The 21,436-nt window shown below is 47.1% G+C and overlaps 1 protein-coding gene and 1 long non-coding RNA gene across 5 annotated transcripts in view; one reads left to right on the top strand and one right to left on the bottom strand.

Moving 5' to 3' along the window:
- The window catches only part of LOC133233406 (uncharacterized), a 54,877-nt gene extending 45,146 nt beyond the window's left edge, over window positions 1-9,731 (bottom strand). Inside the window, exon 1 of the long non-coding RNA XR_009731702.1 lies at window positions 9,240-9,731. This is a non-coding gene — a long non-coding RNA (uncharacterized LOC133233406). The remainder of the gene's footprint in view (window positions 1-9,239) is intronic.
- KCNIP1 (potassium voltage-gated channel interacting protein 1) overlaps window positions 1-21,436 on the top strand; it is a 408,536-nt gene that overhangs the window by 212,281 nt on the left and 174,819 nt on the right. The window lies entirely within an intron of this gene.

Consider the following 21,436-nt stretch of genomic DNA (forward strand, 5'->3'; position numbering starts at 1 on the left):
TGGAATTGCATGGAGTGGTACCCAGAGCTTGCTGGACATACGTTCACAGTCCTAAATTCAGTTTGATGATATCACCTGCCCTTTCCCCGACACCTCACACTCTGGCCTGAGTTTTCTGAGCAAGGAGATCTGTGCTAAATATTTGGCATAAGAGATGCAGTAAAAGTCTTCCTTTGTCTCCCTCTTTCTTATGTCTTCCCTGTACAGGAATGGAAAGGTATGCTATGCAGTTTAGAAGTGGAGGTTTTATGATGTTGAACATGTTCAGGAAGGTTTCTTTTTTTTTTTTCTTTTTTTTTTTCAGGAAGGTTTCTATCCCAACACATCCTTGCTTTCAAACATTGTCCCTACACACACACACAGGTACACACACACACACAAGTACACACACACACAGATTTCCCAAAGACCCTTCATCCTTCTTCCTCTGTTGCAATGTCACAGCACACTCTGAACATCAAGAAAGGTCTTCTGAATCCTTGATAGGAGTTATCGTCAAATAGAACAGCCCACACCCCAGAGGTACACAAATGTTCATCAGAAATTCAGAAAGAAGTCATGGGCCTTCTACTGATAGTTTTTTATTTTATAATTCCTAATTACTATAATTATGCATGTTTGATGAGTTCATTACATATTAGCACTGTTGTTGAGTCGCCCAGTTGTACCCGACTCTCTGCGACCCCATGGACTGCAGCACGCCAGGCCTCCCTCTCCCTCACCATCTCCTGAAGTTTGCCCAAGTTCATGTCCATTGCATCGGTGATGCCATCCAACCATCTCACCCTCTGACACCCTCTTCTCCTTCTGCTCTCAGTCTTTCCCAGCATCAGGGACTTTTCCAATGAGTCGGCTGTTGGCATCAGATGACCAAAATACTGGAGCTTCAGCTTCAGCATCAGCCAGTGCTAATAATATAGGAGTTTGGGGGAGAATGAATTCATGGATATATATGGCTGAGTCCCTTTTCTGTCCACTTCAAACTATCATCACAACATTATTAATTGGATATACTCCAATATAAAATAAAAAGATAAAAAAATAAAAAGTTTTGCAACTTCTTCACAAATTGAAAAAATAAAGTACTATTTTGGAAATATGAAAAAATTAAATAAATAAAGTAGAAATAAAAAACTGTACTCATGTTCTGGAGGAGTTCAAAAATTAAAGCTCCATATTTTTTTTATAATCATATTCTTTCAGTCCTGCTCATTTAAATCCTTCAAATTTCCCTAAAGGTCCTGGAGGGTAAATTGAGAACAGCTCTTACTGGAACAACATCTTTCCTGTGATACCTCATTCGGTCTTTCCAGTGGCCAGAGGTGCTGAGGAGGGGAGAAAAGGCTGTGGGGTGGAGCTGCCCAGGTGGTGCCAGCGGTGAAGAACCCAGTTGACAATACGAGAGACATGAGACGCGGTTTGATCCCTGGGCCAGAAAGATCCCCTGGAGAAGAGCATGGCAAACCCACTCCAGTATTCTTGCCTGGAGAATCCCATGGACGGAGGAGCCTGGTGGGCTACAGTCCATGGGGTCGCAAAGAGCCTGACACGGCTGAAGTGACTGAGCACAAACTATGATTGCCTCTCTGGTGAGTTCCTCAGGGGCACCAATAGAAATTCAGATTCCTGCATTCTCCCTACCCTCCTAAGACCTGTTGAAACACACTGTCTTCAGAGAGGTGGCCTATGAATTTGTATCTTTAAAAGCTCCTCAAATAATTACCCAACCAGTCATGGGTACCACTGGGCTAGGACATGGTGTTACTCTTCACCACAGGAGACATGGGACTCTTGGCCAACCTCACCCAGAAGCTTGAATGTCATTATTTTCTATTTTTATGATGTGTTTTGCCTGTTTATGCTCTTGAGAACAAACAGACTATTTGTATCGCTGATGTCACACCCTTTGAAAAGCCTATCAGGTTTCATCCATTTAGTCAACGAATGTTTTGCCAGTTACATTTGTTTCCACTTGACAGAGAAAGAAACTGAGACCCAGAGAGACCAAGGGGTTTGTTTCTTCCTTAGCTTGTAAGACATAGATTCAGAAACCCAATCCTAGTTACCTGGCCCCAGATCCTGTGCCCTTTTCATTGTTGCTTCTGTACGTTTTGATGAAAGGGCCGTGAGACCAGAGCTCTGTGTGTGGGATGTATTGTGCCCCTGGGCCCTTCTTCCTCCCCCTCTCGTCCCCCGCCCCTGCGTGCAGGCTGCAGAGGAAATTAACATTCAGGGCACGCTCTGCTCCCTTCTGATCCCATAGAGAGAACACAGCCTCTGCCTGCCAATTAGTAACGTTCGGATCTTTATTAGAGCTGGGGACAGCACGTTCCAGTTATGCAAACGCCCTTGTCTGGGAGCAGCTGTGGGCCAGCACACCAGCCCCATCTCTCCCCACAGAGACATCACGGAGGTGACTTGGCACCCCCAGTGCTGCTGCAGTCAATGGGTCAATCAATAACTATTTACTAAACCTTGTCCAAGGTGCTGAACGAAGCATGGGGGACACATACTGCCTCTGCCTAAAAGAACCTAGGGCTCCACAGAGAGTGTGGTCAGGCAGAGGGAAGAACTCAAAAGGCCCTTTGCTCTTTTTGAAACATTAACAGTTTCTATCTATTATCCATTCCCCAAACAGGTAAAGAAAAGCATGAACAGTTGATAGGTACCCACTGTGTGCACAGACACTTGTTGGGCACTTTATATGCACCAGCTTATTCAAATCTATTAATGTTTATGTGAGAAACAATGTGCTTTTTTTCAAAACATATGCTTTAAGTTGAGAAAACTAGGATTGCAACCTTGGCCCTGTCACTTTCTCCCTAGGAGACTTTGCGACCTCAAATTCTTCATCCATAAAATGGGAGGACATAGTATCTGTCTCCTAGGATTGCTGGGAGGAGTAAATACAGGCAGATTCTTTATCATCTGCCTCACCAGGGAAGCCCAGTTAGGCAGTATATTTAAGTCACGTGCCTCATCTCCACATGACACAGCAAAGTGTTAAGAAGCCTAATATGTAAGTAAATGAGAAAAATGAGTCAAATGCAGCATATACATTAGCAACAATGCAGAAATGATATGTGTATTGAGTCCGAAAGAGGACAGTCATGAGAGGAAACTTGTCTCCTAATTCTGAGTTATCTGTACTAGTGTATTTTCATTTACGCTTTTAAGGGAAAAGGGAAGGGCTGCAAGAAACTGAGCCTCCAAGCAATTCAATGACTGGCCCAAGTTCACACAATGACAGGATGGACCAAGACACCCATGCTCTCCCCACCCACCGAGCTGCCTCCCTCCCCTCGGGAAGCAGATCCCCATGGTTCAGAGACCGCACAGTCTACACTGATGCATGCAGCAGGGCTGCTGTCCCTCCTGGAGACTGCACTAGTGAAGAAGCCTTGAGTGAGTGAAAGCCACTCGTTCGTTTCTGACTCTTTGTGACCCCATGGACTACATAGTCCATGGAATTCTCCAGGCCTGAATACTGGAGTGGGTAGCCTATCCCTTCTCCAGCAGATCTTGCTGACCCAGGAATCGAACCAGGGCCTTGGACCAAAGCAAAACACAAGGCAGAGGAGAGGGAGGATGGAAGTGAAACTGGCTCCTAGTTGTCAGGGGCGATGCTGTTAATGGGAGTAGCGCAGCGTGAAATTAACGACCCACCCAAAGCACCTGAGAGATTGAACTGGCCATTAAAATGCAAAATCACAGTGCAGGAGAAGGAGGGAAACAAAGAAGCAGGAAGAAGGAAGCTGTGGCAAGAGTATGGAGAACAGAAAGTCTGTGGCAAGCAGTCAGATACTCAGGAAAAGAATCTGATTCAGGATTCTGGAGGGCAGGAGTATGTAGCTTGGGAGGTGGGAATACTTGTTACCTAGGGGAGCCAGGGGATTCCCAGGTGGCACCAGAGGTAAAGAACCCGCCTGCCAACGTCAGAGACTTCAGAGACACCAGAGAGCTGGGTTTGATCAGGAAGATCCCCTGGAGGAGAGCAGGGCAACCCACTCCTGTATTCCTGCCTGGAGAATCCCATGGACGGAGGAACCTGGCAGGCTACAGTCCATAGGATCACAAAGAGTTGGACATGACTGAAGTGACTTAGCACGCACACGGGAGAACTGGAGACAGCAGTGCACAGGTCGAGTTGTGGAAGAGAATGGAATACAGTGTGAGTGTTCAGAGAATGGAATACAGAGGCACAGAGCTCAGAGACAGTGATTTTCACCATACAGGGATTTGCCCCTGATAATGTCCGAGAATCTCTGGAGGCATGCTTGATTGGCACAAGTAGTGGAAGGTGCTCCTGGTCTCTAGAGAGTGGAGAGCAGATGTGCTGCTAAATACCCCACAATGCACAGGGAAGTCCCTCACCACAGAGAGTTGTCCAATCCCAAGTGCCTGAAGGGTCACCGTGGAGACACCCTGGTCCAAGGGATGAGTCAGCGTGGGGGATGGGAGGTAAAGGAGTCAGAGATGAGACCAGACGTCAGATGGGAAGTCAGGAGGAAGAGAGGTCAGCCCAGGGGCGAAGAGCTAAGAGGACAAAAGGAGGTTCAGTGATGAGTCAGTTTAGGGTCTCATATGGACCAGGCAACAGGGCAGGAGATGGAAATGGGCTTCAGAGCTCAGACAGAAAGTCAGGATCTAATCATTGAAGAAGCAAAGATTAAGAAGCTACAAGGAAGACAATTGAGACCAGAGACAGGAAGAAAGAGGGTCGTTGGGCCATGCTGGTCAGAGTTTGAATGGGGGGTACGCAGTGTATGTGAGTCAAGGTGATGGATGGAAGTTTGAACAAAGCCAAGGGACCAGCAGTGAACTGTGGCATCTAAACAAGGCTCAGGGCGGGTCACTGGTTGGAGGTGACCTGTAGTGGCTGAGAGGAGGGGTAGCAGGAAAACCCCAAGGGGACAAAGAGACCACCAATGCTGGGAGTATTGGTAGGACTCTCAGGAGAGCAGAGACCTGACCAAGAATCTCCAAGCAGAAAAATGGAAACCAGCTAGCAAACCTGACTCTGGAGGCAGCTGCTCACTGCAGCACCTCCTGTTCTGGCTCTAAAACATTCCCCGCTGCAGGCAGCGTCTCAGTGAAGAGCTGCCCCAGGTCCAGGCCACATCCTTAGCAAAGGGTGAGTTTTGTAACCATAGTCAGGGTGGCCCTAGTGTACAGAGCATGACTAAGAAGTCAGACCCCTGCAGGTCTGACTCCCTGCTCTGCCGCCTTCGACGTGTGTGACCTTTGACTCTGAACCTCAGTTTCCTGATCTATAACATGGGAGCAATAAAGGAGTTTGTCCATATGGACTATCTGAACTCTAGAGGACTTCATGTGACTTTTATTATTAACAGAATAATACTAATTGGTGTTTCCCTCATTGGTGTTTCTGAACACTTTGGTGTGTATCTATGGCAGCAGATCATTCATTCATTCAACAAACTGGTATGTCCCAAACATGTGCTGACTGCTCAAATGGCATGGAGGAAGAGATTGAGTTTGGTTCCGTGCTTACTGCCCTCCTGAGGTTGAAAGAGATCTTAAAGTTCGAAAACTCTCTCCTTAGGCTTAAGTACCCTCTACAACATCCCGCATAGGTGCATGACTTTGGCCCACACTCTTCTAGTCCTGACTATGAATGGTGATCCTCTTTCATAGACCCCTCTGACTATGAGAACGTTCATACCTGTACTGAGCCGAAATCTTCCTGGTCCTGGCTCTTTCTCTGAAGCTTTCCAGGCTTGTTCACTTCCTCTCCCACGTTGCATCCCATTTGGGATTCTCAATGGCTAACGTACTCCCATTCTGCCTCCTCAGTTGGCCAGGATGGATTTTAGACCCCACACACCGAGTGACTCTACCCAGAAAGGGCTCAGGTGTATCTCTTCCCTCTCTAAGTGGAAGCAGCCAGTGGCTGCAACCCTGGGACCCTTCCCCCAACAGTCATGGCCTTGTGTGTGTGGTGGGGGGGGCAGGTGAGGGGGATGGTGGCAGGATGACCTCCGGAAGACAGAGACAGAGCTCTTTCACCGTAATCTGGAACATTCTCTTACCTTCCCAAGATGAAGAGAACAAAGCGACTTCTCAAACCTTCTTTAGGGAGCACATTCTGATAACAGCTTGTTTGCATCAGAGGCAAGAGTGCTGAAGTGGTTTGCTATTTCCTTCTCCACTGGACCACGTTGTGTCAGAACTCTCCACCATGACCTGTCCGTCTTGGGTGGCCCTATATGGCAGAGCTCCCCACAACCGACCCCAAATGACAGGGTTTTGTAGAACCGTGAACTCTTTGACGCTATTGGGGACAGTCTGTGGCCCTCCCAGACCTGGCTTTCAGAAGCCTCAAGCTGTCTTTTCCACTCTGGAGGGCAGTCCAGATCCCTGTAGGGGTTGTTTGAATGAACTTCCCAACACCTCTGAGCCTCAGTTTCCTCATCCTCCAAATAAAGATGACAACAGTGTTTAACTCGTCAGGCTGTGGTGCATCATGGGACAACAGGTGGGAAAAGAGACAGAAAGTGCTCAGGACTCGGTAAGTGCTCAGCCGTGCTGAGCGTTGTCAGGTTATTTGAATCAAGACAGAAGCTGTCCTAGATGAGCTAACATTCCAGCGGAGTCGTCAAGATCCAGATGAAAGGAAGAAAATGAGCGTGGAGGGAGGCTATGAGCTGGAAGAACAAAAAGCAAAACATTCGGGCATTGATATCTGACCACTGGAGTTGTTCTCTTCAAAGATAACTGCCTGTCATGCCTATGGGTGGGGACAGGAAAGAAACCCGAGGGCTCCTGCTCTTCTGTGGCATTTTCCTGCTCCTGCTTTGATGCTCCACAATGCTGTGTTGGGTGGGGCGCAGGGCCCAATCGACCCAGTGTGGATTTCAGTTCTCCCAGTAACTGACTGAGTGATACCAGGAAAAAGTCACATCACCTCTCTGAGCCTCTGTTTTCTATAAAATTAAGAAGAAATCTGTTCCCTTCTAAGATCATTGGGAAAACTAAAGGTCTATTCCTTACACACATGCCTGGCATATATTGGGTGCCTGATAAATGATCGCTGCTATTGTCTTAGCATCATTTTTGTAATAATAATCTTAAGTATTACTGGCTTTCAAAACCACGAAGAACCTGAAAGGAAGAGGATCTCCTCCCCTTTTCTTTCTGTGGTTTCCCTCTCTGGAGGATGCATGCCAGCGTACCCTCCCTCATATGCACTCTCTCTCTCTCTTTCTCTCTGGCTCTTGCCTTTTTCAGTGCCCTGATAAGTTCCTGAGGGGGCTGGAAGCTGGGATTGTAAACTGCCAGATTTCATACCCTGCTCTCATCCCTCTCTTCAAAATCTTATCAAATATTAAAAGCTGTGAAATAGGAGGCAGGTTTTTAATCATTTTAATCACGGCATTCCTCAGCCTGCTCAAAAGGGCTCAAAGGAATCGATTCAGAAGTGGTAATTATCCTTGCGGCCCTGTGCCAGACTCCAGGTCAGCCCTGGGGCCAGTGCCAGCGACAGATGGCGGGCACCGGGGAGGGCTCCTCCCGGGTGGGGGCCCCCGAACAGGAGATGCCTCGTGGGAGGAAATGAAGCTAAGTCATCCCAGGTTAGGCATCAGGTTTCCAAATGTACACCAAAATCAATTGAAAAAAATCAACTTACTCTTATTACCATCTCTTTAAGTGCCAGATGTTTTTAGCCTCATTTAACCCGCCAAGCAACTCAGGAAGGTATTTATCATTATCCAATTTATAAATGAGATGACTGAGACTGAAAAATATAAAGTCGTGTCTCAAGGCCTGTTAGAAAGTGGCAGAGTTAGATCTGTGCAGCTCCGGGCCTGCACCGTGTCCTTTGGGCCCCCATCAGCCTTGGATTGGGGGGCCTGCTGCAGAGCCATCGGAGGGGCTGTGCCCTGCCCCCTTCAGCAGTCCCCTCCCCCTCCCCCACTGTCCTTGTATGGGCTCTGGCTTATTCTTGCTGTCCTTTAGCTACTGGGATTTTATGCATGCATTTCAGGCCCCCAGTGAGCCGTGAACCCTTTCTAACAGATTACATGCATCACAACCCAGCTGCTCACCTCTCTGGACTCATTTCTGGACAATCCTCCAGCCCATCCACCTCCATGCTCCAACAGGACCTCGCTTCCTGCAATTCTCAAACACCCTTTGCTCTGGACTTCTTGCTTTTGTACATGCTTTTCCCCTGCCTGGAACAACACCTTCCACCGCCCCATCCAGGTCTCAGCCTAAGCATCAGCTCTTCCTGGAAAGATGGCTGACTCCTCACTAGGCATTTCCCGCCTTGGTGATACTGCTATGGCTTTCTCCCTATGAAGGCAACCAGGATTTGGGGGGGAGAGGCGGGGGGTTGTGGGGAGCACCGCAGGGTGCTTTGTTTGCATTGCTGCAATTCCTTTAGCTGGCCAGGCTGAGGAGACAAGGACACGTCTGCCCGACTCACCGCTTGGCAGTCCCCGCGTCAGGTAGACATCGGCTGAGTGCATTACCCGAATAAGGGGACTGCGCTTAAAGGTGGGGATTTCCGGAGGCTTAGGAAGTAGAGCAGAGTTGTAGCTCTGGGCCAGACGAGGCATGCAAGTGAGCAGGGATGGCCATTTGCATACAAAGTACCTAAGAATATTCTTCAATATCACAAGAAAGTATGTTTTCCATCATTTTCCTTGAAAAATGCATCCCTCTTGATCTATCTTTCATTTCCCCGCATTTAATAGAGATGTGAATACAGAGAACTGTGTCTCTACAATAAGACAAATAGCATCCCACGCACAGTGAGAAATGACGACCCAAGTGGTCTACGTGTCGGGAAGATGAAAGGGATGGGGGGGGGACCGTGGTGAACTGAGGCGCGTGACCGTGTCTGAACAGATAGCTGTTCTCCACCCACTTTGTTGTTTCCCGGGGGAACGTGGCCAGATTTCCCGACTTTTCCAAGGAAGCTGGAAATAGACTGTATGTATAGTGTCCCAGTTTGTAAGAGTCGTCTCAATTAAACCGACACGCACACACGCACAAGCACGCACGCACAAACAGACACAAAACAAGCCCAATAAAGCATCTGCCAAGAGGTTTTGGGTCACAGATTGGAACTTCTGCATCCGTTTTCCTGCTGGGTAGATAAAAGCTCCCTGGAGATGGACCCAAGTGCCCCCCGACACTCGCAATCCCCCAAACACCTGGGTTAAGTGGTACCACCCGACTCAGATCCACCCGGAACACTCCCTTCTTACCGTCACAGGCTTTCTTGAAGCTCCTCCAAAACCCTCGCACCAAAGGGAAAATATTCATAACCCAGCCAGGCAGCACTTAAAAGATCAAGGCGTCTGTGGATGCTGAAGTCACTGACACATTGTCCCCGTTCCCTCTCCCCAGTAGGGTCAGATGCTTCCAGTCCCACTGATGAATCGCCTCTCAGTTTCACAATTTGCACAGTGCTATTGACGGGAGTGGAGAGGGCAATGGCACCCCACTCCAGTACTCTTGCCTGGAAAATCCCATGGACAGAGGAGCCTGGTGGGCTGCAGTCCATGGGGTCGCTGAGAGTCAGACACGACTGAGCGACTTCACTTTCACTTTTCACTTTCATGCATTGGAGGAGGAAATGGCACCCCACTCCAGTGTTCTTGCCTGGAGAATCCCAGGGATGGGGGAGCCTGGTGGGCTGCTGTCTATGGGGTCGCACAGAGTCGGACACGACTGAAGCGACTTAGCAGCAGCAGCATTGACTGGAGTAAAGGAACAAGTGTGAGTCCTGGTGGCGGGACGGGCGGGGGGTGGTGAGGGGAGGGCTGCTACAACCTGGGGCACCTGTGTGCCCCTTGACCCACCTACGTGGGCTGATTCAACCCACCTCTGAGATTAAGTGAGACTAGCCCAGCCACCACTTACAGATGGGGCTCGGGGAAACTCAAACAACTACCAACAATACTCATGACCACGACTTTACCATCCACTGAATGTTTGCTGTGTTCTGGGTATCGTGGCCAGCACACTGCATATACCATCTCATTTAAGCCTCGCAACACCCCTCATATATTTGGGGAGGAAGAGGGCAAGAATCCTTGGTGGCAGCATGACTATTTTACACATGGAGGAAATGAAGCAGAGAGAGGTTTAGTCTAAGGTCTCACAGCTAATAAGCAATAAAGCAGAAAGGCCAGCTCTGTATCCCAGACACAGACCCACAGAGTCTTTTCCAAGCTGCTCGGGTAAAGAACGTTTTTGCAAAAGCTGCCGTTGCTGCACTGCTTCCATGGATGGTCTCGGGAGTACTGCTAGTACTTATGCGCTTGTGTTGTCTGTGCTTGGGGGTAAGGGAGGGACGCTGCAGAGGACTGAGGACATCCGTCCCAGCACCCAGCGTCTTCCTTTTTCCTGTTGATCATGGTGAGCTTGCTCTCTGGGGATGTCCCAGGGTCCTGTGTCTTAACTCAATTCCTCAAATATTCTCCAGGGTTTATGAATTCTCAAGGGTAATATCTTTTTAATTTTTTAAAAAATTTTCATTTCAATAGTAAATTATTTGAACATCAGTATAATATTCTAGATCATCAGCTGTAACCACCTTGTCACAGTCTATGCCGGAAATCCCCAAACTATAGTTCATGAACTGAATCAATGCTCAACCTGTTTGGGGTTTTTTTTTGTTTGTTTGTTTTAAATTTATTTGTTTTTTTTAATAGATCATTGCTTTACAAAATTGTGTTGGTTTCTGCCAAACATCAACATGAATCAGCCATAGGTACACATATGTCCCCTCCCCGTTGAACCTCCCTCCCACCTCCCTCCCCATCCCACCCCTCTAGGTTGTTACAGAGCTCCTGTTTGAGTTCCCTGAGTCACACAGCAAATTCCCATTGGCTGTCTATTTTACATATGGTAATGTAAGTTTGCATGTTACTCTCTCCATACATCCCATGTATGTCCTATGAGCCAATAATTATTTCTACAGTTTAAAATCACTGGGGGGAGAAAACCAAAGGAAGAATAATATTTCATGATATCTGAAAATTTTGTAAGATTCCAATTTCTATGTCTCTACCTTGAGTTTTATTGAAACACAGCAGTGCTCATTAGTTTGCATTAATAGGAGCTGCTTTAGCAATAGTGAGCAGAGTGGAGTAGTCTCAGCAGAGACCATCTGGCCCACAAGGCCAAAAATATTTACTATTTGGCCCTTGACAGGAAAAGTTCACTGACCCCTGATTTATGCAATGTGATTTTAGTGGCCACTGATGCTTCCAACTGTCAGGCATCTGCTTATTTTTGGGGTTGTTTTGTTTTTGTTTTTATTGTTATGAGCTAATAAGAAAAAATAGAGAAGGACTTAAGTACCCAGAGTGTCCTCGTGTGATCAAATACAATTTTCTGATAGTTCCAAGAGAAGCCAGGAGAGCCTTGAACCTTCATAGCATGAAGCAGACCAGCAGGGTGAAGTAAAATGTCTGTAGTAAAATGAAGAGAAATGGGGGTGGGATGGGGAGGAAGGTGGGAGGGACGTTTAAGAGGGAGGTGACATCTGTATACCTATGGCTGATTCACGTTGATGTACTGCAGAAACCATCACAATATTGTCAAGTAATTACCCTCCAATTAAAAATAAAATTTTAAAAAGTCAGCTCCACACCATAGACACACTGCAAACGGCAACTCACTTTCAACCAAACCACCTTACGTTAAACTAATGTTGCTAATTTGAAGTTAACTGATTTTGCAGTCTTATTTGTGCTTAATTTGGAAATTTGTTTCAGTTTTATAGCTCAATGAGAGCTACAAGCATAAGGATTTTATACCTAGCTTTATGTTTGCCAATAAGTAACATTATGATAAAAGTAATTTGAGTCAACACTAACTGAAATGTTTTCCCCTTTAATAGGGCAGGAAAAATGAATGCAAGAAGTACCAGTTACTTATATCTTTGAGTCAGTGTAATCTAGTATAAATTGCTACCTGCCAACCTGGCAGAAAATTCGGTCTTAGTTATTTTGGGAGGTCCTCTCCTCAGTTGGAGAGGAGAAGGGAGTGTCAAATAATAGCCCTAAGCTTAAGCTGGGACCAGCTTTAGGGTGGTGACCGTTTTTTTCTATTGCTCCTGTGTCTACACTGCATTTGTGTGTACGAATCACCGACATTCATCCTATGGGTTCTGTTGCTGAGTAGCTCAGAATTGCCCTTCACTAGTCCTCCCACTTCTTCCTTTTTACCTACTCAGCTCACTCTCCCTTTATTCTCTCTCCTTCTGGACAATGGAAGCACAATTTTTCTCAATAAGCCTTTATGCTAGCTTGACTTTCCTGTGTGGAGATGGGCAAAGGAATTGGAGAGGACTGCTAACAATGGCCTTTTCTTCTTAAAAGTCTATTACACCTGTTATGTAAAAAACATAGTTTTTTTGTTTTTTTTTTTTTTTACTGAAAAGTTATACCCAGGCACTGAAGATTAGAGAATGAATGGAACTCTTTTAGCCCTCTTCTGCATTCCCCCAGTGTATCAGTTAGTTATTGCTGCATAACAAATCACTCCAAATGTACTACCTTAAAGCAATACAAATTGTTTATTTTGTTCATAAGTCTGCAGTTTTTGCAGGGCTTGGCAGGGGTGTTTTGTCTCTGTTCCATGAGGAGTCAGCTGGGGTAACTGTAGGGAAGTGGAGGATCCACTTTCAACATGACTCACCCATGTGGCTGGCAAGATGGTGCTGGCTGTCATCTGAGAGCTACAGTCAGGGGCCTTTTCCCCTCTAAATAGCCTTCTCCATAGGTTTCTTGTTTGGGCCTGACAGTAGATGGTGACCTCGGGGCAACCAGACTGCTCACCGGATAGCTAAAGATTTCAAGAACAAGTGTCCCAGCAAACAAAGTAGAAGCCGCAGTGCCTTTTATGATCTAGCCTCAGAAATCCCTGTGCCTATTGGCTGGTGTACAAAACCCCACTCCATTTCAAGGATAGAGGCTTAGAGCCCATATCTTGATGGAGAAGTGGCCAAGTTCTAAAATGACATGCGCATTGAAAGCTCTTGTTGCAAGCATCTTTGGAAAACAGTCACATCCAACTTAGCATCATGCTGACCTTCTACCCTGACACAATTCCCCATCACGTGTTAGCTGCTTGGGCAAGTGACTTCAACACTCTAAGCCGTGTCTCCTGCACTAAAGAGAAGACAGATGAGCACTTTCTCAGAGTCATGCTATCCTGACCCAGAAATCGAACCTGCGTCCTTTGCGTCTCCTGCATTGGCTGGCAGATCCTTTACCAGTAGTGCCACCTGGGAAGCTATGATTATTAAATAAGATAATATATAAAAAGTTGGCCTGGTAGCTAGCGCAGAGTGCCTGCCTGACAAAGGATAGCTTCTTTCTCTGTTCCCCGACTCCATCTCAGCCAACCTGCGCTGACTCAAAATGGCATTCTTCTTGGCTACCACTTTGGAACCATTTTCCCTCAGGAAAGGACGTCCGTGTATTCACAGATTTGCAAACAAAGGTTGTTACTCAAATGCTGTTGAGTGATTGGCCTTTTCAAAGTAGACTCCGGTCCCCAAAGCTGCCCCTTGGCCCTGGGAAGGCGGCAGCAGGGTCCTTTGCTCCCACTCGGTCTGTGGGTTGGGGAGACCTGGACCTCCCTCCGGCGGCGCTGATTGAAGTGGAAGGATCACCATATGTCTTTCCCAGAAGGGTGACTGGCTCCCGCTAGGGTCCCAGTTCCCCTGAGATTTTCCTGAAAACCCTTCCAGCTAGCCCAGTTGGGTGTGTTAGCACATCAGATCCCATGCTTTGGTGAAGAATGTAAACACAGACCTGATTTTTCATTTTAAATGAAGCCAAACATATTGCTCCCAGCAGATGCCGAGTGACTCAATCTGTCCTCTCGGTTTTGAAGGGACCTGAAGAACAACATGGTAAAATAAAGCAAACAGCACATTTATTGGTTGATAAAATGCTGTTTTAGTCTACCCTGGCATTATATGGTGATTGCTATGCAGCGAACATCTGTTATTAAATCCAGACTTCTGTTGCCTGGATACATTGAATCAAAAGCTGGAGCCTATGAGAAATTCATTTGTGTGTCTGTTGCGTGTGAATGTCAGAGCTCATATGATGCCTTTGTCTTCATTCTAACTGAATCTTTTAATATGGATTGTCTTGCTTGTTAATTCTGACTCTGGGCAAATACTGTTTTCGTTTGATTAAAAAGGGTTAAAGAAAGAAAGAAACTGTATTCCCTCAGGTGCTCTAAGCAATTTTGTTGATTAATTTTTGGAGATGGCATGGTGTATTCAGAAAAAGTAGGACGTTTTTAAAAAGAATTCATACCAAGTAACCCAATAATTCAAATTCTAGGGGTCTATCCTAAGGACATAGGAGAGATGAGCATGTATTTAAGGCCAAGGATGTTCGATGCAGTGTTACTTATAAAAGAAAAAAGAAAAAGTTAAAAGTCACCTAAAGGCATGTATGTAAAGAGCTCCATTTATATTGGCTGCAAAGTCCATGTTCTTCCAGACTGCAACTTATTAGTTGATGAGCTAATTATGAACTTTACATTATGTATAGCTTTATGCTATACTAAAAAGGTGTCTCCATGAACAACTTGGTGCGGCTGTAATTACCTCTTCAGGATAGGTCACTAGGTGTGCAATTTGTTAGGACAAAGTGCATATTATGTTGTTAATTTGCTCAGTCAACAAATGTGTCTTGAGTGGCCACTGTGCGCTAGACAGCAGAGCTCTGCCCTGGCCCAACGGCAAAGAAAAGGTCTCCACCTTCACGGTGCCAGCAGAGTGAGAAGGGAGGAAAGAAAACTACAGGGATCTCCCACACAGCAGTCAGTGCCAAGGAGGGGGCTGAGAATAGCGGGAAAGCCAGACGGGGATCTCTGAGTGCCACAGATTGGAGAGCGTTTGAAAACTCACTCAGCAGTGGTTCCTTAAGACGTGGTGCTGGGAAACGTGGTACATCACCAAATATTTGTCGAATGCCTACTAATGCCAGGCTATGTTCTAGGCACTGAGAACCCAGCAATGACTCTATCCAATAAGCAAAAAGAGGTGGATGATAACCAAATTTCAAAAATGACAAATGCCACGGAGAAGCTAAAGAGATCTGGGGAGGGGATAGGTCTGCTTAGATAGACAGGACAAAGAGGGAGCCTTTTGAAATAAAACACAAATATTGAGAGAGGGTTGGTCATGAGTAGACTGGGAGGATGAGATTCCAGGCAGAAGGACCAGCAAGAGCAAAGGCTGGGAATAACCTTGGTGTGTTTGAGGAACTGAAAGATGGCCCTGAGTGAAGCCTGGTGAGCTAGTTTGGAAATGGCTTGAGCAAGTCTGGCAGTCACTGGAAGGCTGTGTGACAAGCCACCCCAGTACTCAGCAGCATACAACCTAGGTGTGAATCTCTACAACCTCTGTCCTCCTTCCATCCACATTCACTTCCTCCCTATGGAAACCTGTCTGCTCTGAAAACCGCAGCAGCCTCAGAATGTATAAGTACATAAGAAGTGCTCCTGAATTTAGATGCAGTGGTTCTCAAACCCTAAGGAGCATGAAAAATACCCACTGAGCTGGTTATGCATGTAACATCCTAGGTCTCGACCCCAGAGAGTGTGACTTGGCAGGACTGGAGAAGCCCCAGGAATCTGCATTTTCAGAAGTAACTCTTCTTGTGATGGTGACGGAGGTCTATGGACCACATTTGGAGAATCAACAATGCAAAAGTCCCCAAAGTCGGTCCCAGGCAGGCCAGGAAAACAACCCTGCCTGTCTACCTTCAGGGTTAGGCAGAAGGCTGCCATTGTCATGAAATGCCCTTGGGCGTTCTTAGCACATCTCCACTATGATGGGCCCAGCAGGGAAAGCCATGAGTTAATGGCATCTCCTGGGTATAATAAACCTCCTCTAAGGCTCTCGTCCCCGCTGAGCTCTGCTGGATCCTCTGCCATTTCATAGTGAAGTTAGAGGTTCTTCAAACAGCTCAGAGAGATTTCTTGGAATTCCAAGGCTCCTCATCCCCTGCTCAGAACCGGATTTGGCTCCTAACTTGGAGGCGGGGTGACGTGCTGGGCCAGGACTTAGCGTGGCTCACAGGGAATCAAAGCCAGCCTTCCCCGCCTTCCTCTGACAGCCCTGCATGCTTCTTCTCTTATCCCTGCCAGAGGAGAGGGGTGGAAGGGGGGCATCCCAAAGCTCATTACCAGCTCACATTCTTTGCCCTAAATCAGCTCTCAAACACCCTGGGATGAACAGCCCTAAATGGGAAAGAAAAAAATAAAATAACGAGTGTCTTATAAGTTCATTGATATCCCTGGTGCTTTCTGTCAGGCCAGGGTTTAGCATTCTCTGCTCTGAATTTTATTTTCTGAGTCTCTAAGGAGAGTTGGCTACTCGTCCCCTGGCCATCAATTGCCTGGGTGTGCTGACCCCGTCCAAACCTCTCCACCACCGCACGCTAGTCCGTGTCCCATTCTAGAAGTGACAGAACTGCTCCAAGGGACCTGCACTTTCTTGGGAACTGGGTAATTATTTCATTAGTCTGTGTTAACAGAAATACCGTTTCTAGGAAGATGGGGTGGTAATAGCTAATATTACCACCCTGTGTTATATTCCTGTGTTAATTCCCTGAGCATTTCCTGTGTGTACTTTTCATTCAGGAGCCAACTTAATCTTTGTAATAACCCTATGAGGCAAGTACTGTTTTCACTCTCGTTTCCAGACCCAGCATTTGAGGTTCTGAAAAGTCCCTCACATGAGGTCACACAGAGCTGAGGTCCAAACCCAAGTCCCTGGACCGTAGGACCCAGGCCCTCCGCCACCTACCAGCTCCGTTTCACATTGCCTCGAGCAGATCGTGCCTGCGTGGCTCTGTTCAAGCTGGATGTTGACGTAGAGAGCCCCAGGCATATCCAGGGCGTGGATACTCGGAACCATGTCACGTGAGAAATAGTGGCAGGATGTAAGACCTGAAGATGTTTTAGCTTAAAGACAAGGTGGTCTCATGGCAGAGGCTGAACAGGGGTATCTAGGCATGAAGTGTTAGTTGCTCAGTCATGTCTGACTCTTTGCAATCCCATGGACTGTAGCCCATCAGACTCCGCTGTCCATGGGATTCTCCAGGAAAGAATAATGGAGTGGGTTGCATTTCCTACTCCAGGGGACGTTCCCAACCCAGGGATTGAACCTGGGTCTCCTGCATTGCCAGCAGTTTCTTTACCATTCTGAGCCACCAGGAAAGACTTATAGAGACATGACCTGAAAAGTAGCTTCAGATACCTGATGATGTATCAAGCAGGAAAAAGGACTAGATCGTGTTGTATGAGCCCAAGTCTCAAGGTCCAGTGAGGTGAAGTAATACCAGAATATAAGAAAAAGCTTTCAAATACTCAAGTCTCCAAAAGAGGGTCAAGCTGCCTTGAGAATCTCCCTGTCACAGGAGGAATACAACAGAGACTTGGAAAATATTTCATTTGGCCTGGTATAGGGGGTTCTCAATGTGAGATGACACAAATAACTTTTGAGGCACTTTTGATCCTGAGTCTGTGCGATTGTATTGTTATTCCCTGGAGCCTCATCTCAAGCAGCATTTTATGTTGTCGTTAAAATGCCTAGCACAGACTCCTTTTAATGAGCCTAAAGGGAGGCATCATCATCACTCCTAGATGATGTCTACTTGGCCTGGGATGCAAATTTTGAGGAATCACTTTGTATCCAATCCTCATCAGGTGATGTGCCATGAATCACAGGTTCTTGGAACGACTTGAGACCACAGACCTCATGATACAGAGGAAGAGACTGAGGCCTGGGGATGGCAGCTGACCGGTCCCAGCAGCCGGGCTGGGCTGGGCTGGGCCCCCCTAGTGCGAGCTGCAGTCTCCACACCACAGAGCCTCATGGAAAGTCAGAGACGAAGGACCCTTTACAGTCTTCTGTTTATTGTTGCTGTTGTTTAGTTGCTAAGTCATGTCCAACTCTTTGTGACCCCATGGATTGTAGCCCACCAAGCTCCTTTGTCCATGGGATTCTCCTGGCAAGAATACTGGGGTGGGTTGCCATTTCCTCCTCCAGGGATTGAACCAGCATTTCCTGCTTGGCAGGCAGATTCTTTACCACTGAACCACCTGGGAAGCTGTTCTCCTCGTTCGACAATGGCAAATAGGATTCGCTTCCCCACACCAACTCGTAATTCATTGGTTGTGATTTCCTGAAGAGCTGTTTCAGGATCTGGGGCCACATGTGGGTTCGGTGGAAATGAGATCTGTGAATCATTTATGATGGTTGCCTGGGGCATAGGTGGGAAAGTAACGTCCTGTGTGCCCAGGCTCCTGGAGCTCATCCATCTCAGTGACTTTCTGGATGTGCAAGCTGAGCTCTCTAAAAGTGACATGAATATTGCAGAAGAGATGATGAGGCAAGATAAGGCCTTAGCTACCTCATTTATGAAAATGATTTAAAGATCCTTGCATGATGGTTAAACTCACCTATGGAATGAAAAAGATACGCAGCTGCCTTAAGCCCCAACAATATAAAGCAGATATGTAGATGGTTTGAATAACAATTTCTAGTTCATCTTGACTAAGAAGGTGCTTTGCCCTGGGTAGCAGGTGGCTCCACCCTTCACTTGCTGGGAAGTCATAAGCAGGTACTTCTCCCAGGTCCTTTTGCTGGTTAGTAAAATGAGAGATAAGGTTTTTTTCACAGGATTTCCATGATAAGTAGAAAAAAAAAAGAGAAAGAAATACCCAACACAGCCTAACACTTAGCAGTTGCTCAGTAAATATTACACTCCAGTACTCCTGCCTGGAAAATCCCATGGATGGAGGAGTCTGGTAGGCTGCAGTCCATGGAGTCGCTAAGAGTCCGACATGACTGAGCGACTTCACTTTCCCTTTTCACTTTCATGCATTGGAGAAGGAAATGGCAACCCACTCAGTGTTCTTGCCTGGAGAATCCCAGGGACAGCGCAGCCTGGTGGGCTGACCTCTATGGGGTCGCACAGGGTCAGACACGACTGAAGCGACTTCGCAGCAGCAGCAGTAAATATTAATAGGAGCAAGTGCTTGCAATATAGTATTGCATCTACCCCCCTCTGTGTTATCATCTTCCCAGATTGTTAAAAGGTTAGCAGCAATGGCCACCCAAAAGCAGATTCCAAGGGACACATAGGTCATTAACTCCAGATTATTGGTCTAGGGCATGTTTTTGGAGCCCTTTATTCCCAAAGAGATAGGAATTGGCTTCCTAGCTGACTGAGATGGGAGAAGCCAGGAGGGAAGACTAGAAAATCCAATGGTAGATCTCTTAGTCCCATAACATCTTCCACCTTTCAGTTCTCCTTGGGGATTCTTGAAGTCTATACCCCACATCCTAAATGTGGGAAAAGAACCAGAGAGGAGGAATGTGAAGTTTACTGAAAGCTCAATGCTGAAGAGCTTTATGTTTCCTTGAATTACAAGGAAGCAATCTGCCTCCCAAGTCTGCTGTTCTGAATTTTGTCAAAGCACAGAGCATTTTTAAAGACCACTTCATGAACTGATCAAATGTACTTGACAACAGAGCCAGCAGGCCAGTCAGATCATGTTCAGAACCCCTGAGAAGTTGTCTGCACAATGGAAATGGCAGTTCTCAGAATCTGCATGTGGGAGGGATTTCACTCCATGAAGGAAAACAAGGACGCTAATAAATATTCACCCAGTGCCTACTATGTGTTAGAGGGCTTAGAGAACATTATTTCGTTTAATCCTCACTATAAGAACACTTGATACTCTTCCATTTAGCATTAATAAGTAGCAATGGAGCTTCCCTGGTGGCTCAGTGGTGAAGAGTCCGCCTGCCAGTGCAGGAGAGGTGGGTTTGATCCCTAGTCAGGGAAAATCCCACATGCCGCGGAACAACTAAGCCTGAGCGCCATAACTATGGAGCTTGTGGTGTAGAGCCCGGGAGCTGCAGCTACTGAGGCCCCACACCCTAGAGCCCGTGCTCTGCAACAAGAGAAGCCACCACAATGAGGAACCCGCGCCCTGCAGCTAGAGAGCAGCCCCACTCACCATAACTAGAGAAAAGCCGGCACAGCAACAAGGACTCGGCGCAGCAACAAGGACTCTGCACAGCCAAACATAAATAAATAAATACAAACAATTTTAAAATTAACAAAAAATTAGCAGTGAAGTAGCTGACATTTGCAATACTAATAGACACTAGCTACCATGTATATGTGGTGAGTTAACAGCAGCCCTCAAATTTGGAGGAGGAAAAAGTGTGAATTTGTTTTTATATCACTGAATTTCATACCGATTTTGAGTCCCTAGCCCTTTGGGTAGCAGGACCTTCACCTCAGTGTTTTCAGTTTCTCTCTCAGCTTTTTTTCCAACAGCTGCATCTAAGTTTGGGGCAGGAGCTGGGAGCGGGGATGGGAGCGCTTGTTCCGGGTCAGTGCATCACCGGGGATTCAGGACACCCAGCTCGATTGTCCTTATCCACCTCATTCAGTGAACGCACAGACTTTCCCAGTCCCGTCCTGGGCAGCCACCGCTGCCTTCTTCCCATCCCGCTGCAAAGGCGGGCTCGGCAGGTCTGCAGGCACCTCCAGACAACACTCAAGAACAGTCCATTTATGGGCACTATGCAGGGCTTGGGCACGCTGGGAGGCTGTCTCGGTCCTTCTTCCTGGAACCTCTGCTGCACCTGTGCCAGGCTGTATGCAGAAACCCCAGTGCCAGCCTGTTTTTAGTTTCATTCTTCAGTCTAGACTGATTTTAGGTTCTTTCTCCTCCCCATCCTTGTCAATGACCGCCAGCATCTTAGTCCTCTTCTTTGCTTGCCTCCTTGCGCTGGTTTGCTGCTGCGTCGCTTCAGTCGTGTCCAACTCTGTGCGACCCATAGACGGCAGCCCACAGGCTCCTCCATTCATGGGATTTTCCAGGCAAGAGTACTGGAGTGGGTTGTTGCACTGGTTTAGAGAAGTCTTATTGAACTGGAGGGCAGAAGAGCCCGCCTCTTCCTTCATTCTTCAAAATCTTCTGTTTGGGGCACAAAATTCTCTTCTGGGCTCAGCTGCTGCTGCTGCTGCTAAGTCGCTTCAGTCGTGTCCAACTCTGTGCGACCCCAGAGATGGCAGCCCACCAGGCTCCCCGTCCCTGGGATTCTCCAGGCAAGAACACTGGAGTGAGTTGCCATTTCCTTCTCCAATGCATGAAACTGAAAAGTGAAAGTGAAGTCGCTCAGTCATGTCCGACTCTTAGCGACCCCATGGACTGCAGCCCACCAGGCTCCTCGGTCCGTGGGATTTTCCAGGCAAGAGCACTGGAGTGGGGTGCCATTGCCTTGCTGAGGCTTAATAAACTGAAAATCTTTCTTACCTTTCCAGTTGCACCCCCACCCCTCTGGCAGTGAATGCTGTTAAGCAAATGGAGGGAAAGCAATGAGAACTCCTGA

Source organism: Bos javanicus, chromosome 20 (genome assembly GCF_032452875.1).
Source record: "Bos javanicus breed banteng chromosome 20, ARS-OSU_banteng_1.0, whole genome shotgun sequence".
Lineage (NCBI taxonomy): Eukaryota > Metazoa > Chordata > Mammalia > Artiodactyla > Bovidae > Bos > Bos javanicus.